The 7,640-nt window shown below is 50.4% G+C and overlaps 1 protein-coding gene across 2 annotated transcripts in view; it reads right to left on the bottom strand.

Annotated features, from left to right (window-relative positions):
• The window catches only part of LOC102573324 (cytosolic phospholipase A2 delta), a 49,469-nt gene that overhangs the window by 39,369 nt on the left and 2,460 nt on the right, over window positions 1–7,640 (bottom strand). The window lies entirely within an intron of this gene.

The following is a 7,640-nucleotide window of genomic DNA, read 5'->3' on the forward strand; positions in this document are numbered from 1 at the left end:
CGAAACTGGAAAGGACTTCAAACACACTGGACAATAGGAACAGAATTCAGAAGGGTCCTGAAAGATTGGAAAGCAGGGATAAATACTACAGGATGAAGTTCAAAACAGACAAATGCAATGTGCTGCACCTGTGGAAGAATAAATCAAAAGCACAAATACAGAACAAGAGATAATGGGCTGGGTGGCAGCATTGCTGAGAAGTATCTTGGGGGCTTGTTGGCTCACATACCTAACATGAGTCAGTAATGTGATGCAACTGCAAAAATCCCCCTAGAAAATGATATTTTGATCTGCATCAACACAAGCAAATATAAAACACAAGAGGTGATAGAGCCATTCTGCACATGACTGGTTAGACCTCATCTAGAGTACTGTGAACAGTTCTGGGCTCCATATTTTAAAAAGGATGTGGAAAAGTGAGAGAGGATGCAGTGATGGATGATAAAAATTATTAAGGGGGTTGGAAGGTAAGGCTTTGGAGGAAAGGTTCATGCATGTTTATCTCGCAGAAAAGTTGATTAAGTGGGGAGACTTGATAATAATTTTCAAATACTTGAAGGGCTACCATAAAGAAGAGAGAGAAAAACCATTCTCTCTGCTGCAGATGGCGGGATATGAAGCAATGGATTCAAAATGGAGAAAAGTAGATTTATATTAGATATCAGGAAAAATTGTCCTACTGTTAAAATAGTGAGGCAGTGAAAGCCCGGGGAAGTTGTGGAATCTCCTTCACTGAAAATTTTCAAGAAGAGGTTGATGATTTTATAAGAACAACATAGCCTTGATGATTCTTTGTGATCTGTGATCTGCCCTTAATACTGCTGAACACCAGGTGGTATCTACAAATATGTACAGAGATTGGAGCTACCTGTTTTAGAAACGCCTCCCTACCTTATATATAGGAACATGGGAAAGTAGGACTGGAAGGGATCTCATGAGGTCATCTAATCCAGCTCCCTGCTCAAGGGAGGATCGTCCCTAACTAAACCATGTTAGCCAAGTGCTTGTCTAACCTTCTCGGGAAAATTTCCAGGAATTTGAGAGATCCTAGGGAGTAGGATCCTGGGATATTCATTCTCCTAGTGGAGCAGTAAAAGGCTCCTAGCTCTAAATAGGTCTCACATCCAGTTATTCATGCATCACACTCCCATACTGCTCTACTAGGAGATGGAATAGCCTCATCAAAGCTTCAGCAGCACTGGCCACATCTACACATGCATATTGAATGCACATTAGCCTGATTTAAGGTGCATTAAGGGTAAGCATCCACAGGTGCGCACCTTTAATGTGCTTTAAAAATGGTGAATTAAGCTAATAATGCTTTGATTTGATACTTGTAAAAGCAGGTACCAAATGAAGGTACGACTAGTTAATACACATTAATGCACGTGTAGATGTGTTAATGCACATTAATGCCGGGACTTTAGTGCTGGGTCTGCCCAGCTACTAGGGGGCCGGCCAGAGCCCAGACCCAGGAATCCTGGCTGGCCGCCTCTCCTCCAGGGCTGGGCTGCTCTCTGGCACCCCTAGCTGCAGGGTGTAAAAGCCTCCAGCCATTTTGTGCCTTGGGGCACACAGCATAGGGAGCCTGAAGAAGCCGGCTGTTTGCAGGAGCCCACCAGGCTCCATGTGCCCCCCTGGACAGGATGCAGGCAGCCTCTGCCTGTCCTGTACCCTAGCCAGAGCTGCTCCTTGGCCACAGGTGAGTCTTGCAAAGGACTACGGATTGCTGCACCCCCTGCCCAGCCGAGATTCCCCCAGGGCTGCTGGCCCTGCTCTCTATGGCAGCAGGGCCAGCTCCTGCTCCCTGCTGCTGTTCAACCCCAGCTCTCTCTCTTTGCAGGCACTATGGTGAAGCATCTCTGCCATGCAGCCTGTGCCCCTGTCCTAGGTGCTGCTGGCAGCTGTCCAGGGCCAGCACCGCAGGGACAGCTGCGTGGGGGCCCAAAGAGCTGGCACTGGGAGCATGTCCAACTCATCACCCCTGTTGAACCCCAGCTCCGCCCATGTGCCCACACCCATCCCGAGCACCAGGCCCCCAACTGGACCCAGGAGGTGGTACATGACCTCATGGCACTCTGGGGTGGGGCTGGCATCCAGAGGCAGTTCACGCAGGGCAGGTGTTCAAATGTCCACATATATGAGACCGTATCTCATGGGATTTGTGCACAAGGCCACTCCCAGACAGTGTACCAGTGCTGCATGAAGGCCAAGGTCTTACAGGCACAGTGGGTGGCCATGACCGAGTTCAATCTTCAGTCTGGTCATGCCCAAAAGACCCTGCCCTTCATTCAGGAGCTGACCTGCATTTTGGCACCCTAGGACCCAGGCCACACCCCTGTGAGTGCCACCAGCAGGGGCAGCCTGCCCTTGCCCACGCCCTGCCCTGATGCCTCTGGTGATGCATCATCAGAGGAAGGGACCTCGTGCCTTCAGCACCCCACCCCGCTCACTTCCATGACTGCTGCATCCACTGGCAGCTTGCAGAGCACTGCTCAGCAGCTGCCTTGCCCTCAGCCCAGCCCCACACTGTGCCATGAGAAGAGGCCAGCAACGTCACTGCCAGCCAACAGCTCCTCTCTGGGGAGGACTCTGGCAGGTAGGCTTGTGCGAAGCGACTAGTATTTGCTTCGGATTTGGATTCAGCCAATTCAAGGGGACAGTGATTCAATTCAGTGATTCAAATGACTATCCCAAATCAATTCGGCCTCCGCCAAATCTCTGAATTGAACAAGCCCCAACCCCTGCCCGCTCTGCCAGCCCCCACCCCCATGGCTGCCCCACCTGGCCTCAGCATCCTGGCTCTTTTAAAAAAAAGAAGAAAGAAAAGCCCTGTACTCACCAGCTCCTGCCAGGCCGGGAGGGAAGAGGGGGGAAAATCCCTGCTGCCCCCCACTGCCCTGTGCTGCGTCTGGGGCTCTGCCACGAGCTCCCATTCCCCGTCCACTATCCCAGCCCCATCAATGGCTGCCCCACCTGACTTCAGCATCCCAGCAGTTTTTTTTTTAAAGCCCCTGCCAGGCAGGGAGGCCCCATCCCCACTGCCACCCACTGCCCCACGCTGCATGGGGGCATTCTGCCATGAGCCCCCAGGAGCCCTGATGGTTGCTGCAGCAGCTGGTGAGTTTGGGGCTTTTTTTTTTTAAAGCACTGGGATGCCAGGACACTGGGGATTTTATTTTTGGTGGGTGAGGAGGGTGGTGGATGAGCTCTGTGTTTTGGGGAGGGACGGGAGAGGGAGCTCTTTTGGTTGAGAGGGAGGTGGGGGTTGTGAGGGGAACAAAAGGTTTTCATGAGAAACATGCATATATTGGAATGGTGCTGGGGGGTAGGGGGTGTGTGGGAGGCAGGGCATGCAGGTGTCAGTGGGGACAGCTGGGTGCTTCTCCATGTCCTGGCACTCCAGGTAGGGGCAGAGCTGGTGCAGCAGGTCTTCAAAAGGTGGCCTGGGTCATCCAGAACATGTCAATCCAGTGCTTGTCATCCCATTCCTGCAGCATGTGCTGCCACCAGTCCCAGCTTGCACAGCGGGCCCAGAGGGGGTGGACGGCTGGTGGGACAGGAGGGCAATGGTGGTCCCAGAAGTGGCATCCTGGAGCCTGTTGTCACCACGGCTGGTGGCACCAGCTGTGCGGCGGCAGGGGCCCCAGAAGGCCATGTACCAGTCATCCAACAAGTGGCCAGAGTGGGTGGGGGAATCAGGCAGTGCAAGGTGGCCAAGTGCCAGGCACATGGAACAGCAGCAGGCAAACAGGACAGGTGTGACAGCCCTGAAGCATGGAGGACCCTGTCCCAGGGGCTGGGGAAGCCAGGGCTGGGAAGCACAGCTGTGGCAGGAGCAGAGCCGGCAGATGCTGCCCGTGTCTCTGCCACGTTGCTGTTCTGACAGAGGTCACAGTGTGGAGGGTGTGCTTTTAAGATAGCTGCCAAGTGCTGACAGCCATGTGTCCTGAGCAGGGGTGAGCAAAATGTGGCCTGTGGGCTGAGTGCAGCCCACCAGACCATTCTATCCAGCCCGCGGGGCCCCTAAAGATTTTAGAAAATTAATGTTTATCTGCCCCTGGCTGCCTGTCATGCGGCCCTCCATGGCTTGCCAAAACTCAGCAGGCGGCCCTCAGCCCAAAATAATTGCCCGCCCCTGGTCCAAAGGCTGGAGCTTCCCCCAGTGGCCACGGGGGGACATGGCAGGGCTGGAGTGACTTGGGACTAAAGTTAGTCCCAAGTCACAGCGGTCATTTATACACATATATTTGTCTGCTCCAAAATCCAGCGGTTAATGGAGTCTGCTCTACATGCAAGCTGACGCACTGGGCGCTGCATCACATATGTAGCAGGCTCACCTTTCAGAGCTTGGGTTGAGTCCCAGGCTTGAGGAGCCTATCCACCAATCAGGAGGCAGCAGGAGAAATAAAGTCACGCCCCTTTCCTGGAGAAGAGCTACCCTGGACCTGACTGAAGACTGTCAGGTCTGGAAGACTTCAGGGGTGGAGCCCTGGAGCATAGGAAAGGAGCTGCGTGCCCAGCAGAGGGGCAGATGCAGCGAGGGACTCAAGAAGAGCGGGGCCAAGAAAAGCTGGGGACCTCTTTCCCAGCGGGCAATAGGCCCAAGGCTCCTGAAGCTGCCACTGGAGGAACAGCTTTGGGAGCGGTGCAAGACTGCTTGGCACAGCGCACAGGGAGGGTGCACGGAGACCTGGCCCTGGGAGAGATGTGAGACTGCGCATCACAATGCATGGTTCGGTCCACAGAGCCCAGGCTGCAGCGCAAGCCTCAACCCGGCAGGGCCAGCAGGCCACACAGTGCATGGGGCAGCACATGGGGGAAAGGCCTTGGGGCTGCAGTGAGGCAGGTCAGGCCCCAGCTCCCAGCAAGCAGCCATGTCCCATGGTGCACAGGGCAGCGCACGGGCCCGAGCCTTGGGAGCCAGGGAGCAACGGAGGCTGCTTGGGTTAGCCACCCAGCATGAGGATGGCTGGCTGGAGCCCGTAGAGCCTGACCTGTGCTAAGAGAGCCCTAAGGGCCAAGCCAGCAGCAGTGGTGCAGCAGCTAAGAGGAGCTGAGCCCTTGGTGCCTAGAGTGGGGCATAGGGTGGAGAGGAGCCCAGTGGCACAGGAGAGGCCTGGAGAGGTGCTCCAGCAGAGAAGACCCATTGAGCTGCATGAGGGAGCGAGTCACTGGGCCCTTGGGTCCCACAGGGGAAAGATATTTGGGGTGGGCAAACCCAGAGAAAGGGCTGAGTAAGCAGCCCCCCCACCCCCGCCTAGTCAAGGCCCTAAGGGGAGGGGCCCCTGGTGCTTCCTGGACACCCCCCAAGGGACCCCACTAGAAGAAGGACTATCTCTTGCCATGGGTCAGGGACTATATTAAGGCAATAGATGTTGTTAAGATTGTTCATGTTTGCACCTTATATTTTGTAATTGAAATGTTGTATTGTGATGTTGTAAATAGTGTTATTTAGGGTTTGACTTTGGTTACTGGTTAGTGTTCACTGTGTAAATATATGTATATGATATTTAGTTTCATGTTTATGTATATTATAACTTAATAAATTGTATATAATTAAGAACTTTGGGCTTGGGCTAACTCTATAGAGGAAAGAGGGATCTGCTCGAAATTCTGGCATCCGTCTCACAGCACCCCCTCCTACCTACCCATCCCATTCAACTGAGAATAGGGCACACCCTTGGGTGTACCCGGGTTACACATATATTTGTATAAATGGTGAAACGTGCATCAGCACTGTGAAAATGTCAGCGGTGCACTTTTTTGAACTAAAATACCTTCAATGCATTTTAGTTCAAAAGCATGCTGCCACCATTTTCTCAGCACTGACGCGCATTTTGCCTTTTATACAAATGCATATGCCATAGCACCAGGAGCTTTTAAAAGCACCTGGCATTGTGACACAAACCTGTGTACAAATGCCCAGCACATATAGACATCTGCCAAAAACTGCTTAATGAGCATTAGCTTAATATGCACTAAATTTAAGGACACTTAAATTCATGTGTAGACACACCCACTATGATTAAACAGGGAGCCTCACCTAGGAGCAAGGGTTAGATTTTATATCATACAGCAGGGGTTTTCAACCTTTTTTGGTCAGCGTACCCCTTGCGGCCAGTCCAGAAGCAGGGAGTCCCCTGACGGCCAGTCAACAAGCCCGGGGGGGGTGTCCCTCAGCAGCCGGTTGATGAGCGAAACCGGAAGTGCCGGCGGCTTCTCCAACAAACTGCCACGTACCCCATGGGGCCTTCCAAAGTACCCCAAGGGGTATGCATACCCCCAGCTGACAACCCATGCCATACAGCTGTTGATTTGTCAAGGAAGGTAAAATGGAGGTGGCATATAAGGATTAGATATTCACAGCTTGCCCTAGATTTGTAAATCTTTAGTTGGGGAACAAACCAAACTAATGTTTTATTAACAAAGCACAGTTTGTTCTCCTGTTAGCTGTCCATATTTGTTCTGCATGTAAGATTATGCAACTGTTATTTTGCTTTATCCTGATCAAAGGTTGGAAATAAGCAACTTGAAATCAGAATCATAGTACTTACATGAGTTTTACATTTGTTTTAAACTCATATTTGTTTAAAACATCCCCTGATTTCTTGTGAATGGTGGCATCTTAATTCACTGTCTTCTCTTTTGCACCACTAAGGATTATTTTATTAACTGGATTTTATTAATGATTAATCTTGCAACTTGTACATTTCAGAACAACGTGCACCTTCAGAGGAATTGCAGCCAGTTTAATAAAAAACTAAGCTCTTGACCATTCAGTCATTTTCTAACTTACCCTTAACTTTCAAATCATTCACAAAGTATTCATATCGTCCCAGACGTGGCTGTAAAATCCTAAAATATTCTGCATTATCCTTTTCTCCACTAGATAATAATCCAAGGTAACAAATTTTCAAAACTGGCCCAGTTTATCTTGGGGCAGAATTTTTTTCTTCCCATGAAAGGCTATATTTTAGTTCTGTTCATGCATTTCCCTTTCTCTTTTGTATGTAAGGTTATCTTTCCTGCTCCTTGCTGAGCTCCTCTCTCACAAAAGATCTGACAAAAACAAGGTACTTCATGGCTGTTCAGGCACAAGTACAGTGAAAGGCCCAAGGTCAAAACTTTGATTAAAAAAAAATTCTGTTATTGCCTAGCCTTCACAGTACTTGCATTCAGTACTTGCCTTCTTGTTTATTTTGAACATTTTCTGAGAAATTAAGAGAGTCCTATTTCTGCACATGCTCAGAACTGAGCATCTTCATGCTTATTTCCTCCCTCAACCCAATCGGACATCAAACCTACATAGGTATTTTTCCACCTAACTCCTGTGAAAGGGCTGATGTGGCAACCATGCTCATAGCACACCACTACAATCAAGTTCCTCAAAAATGTAGTTGCAATTCCTTAATTTTAATACACAGCTGAAAAGGGAGCAGGATGTGGTGGTGGTGCTATTATCACCCTACCTTTTATTTATTAACCTACTAGATAGAGATGTCTCTCAGGAAGTGGGAGATATGGGTTTGCTTCTTCAGCCTGAGGGTGCTCAAACCCACATCTTCTATTTCCAGAAGAATGCCCTAAACCATGAGGCTTTAGGCTATTCTGGGTGACAGGGATTCTTCTGCCCTTCC

Source organism: Alligator mississippiensis, chromosome 2 (genome assembly GCF_030867095.1).
Source record: "Alligator mississippiensis isolate rAllMis1 chromosome 2, rAllMis1, whole genome shotgun sequence".
Lineage (NCBI taxonomy): Eukaryota > Metazoa > Chordata > Crocodylia > Alligatoridae > Alligator > Alligator mississippiensis.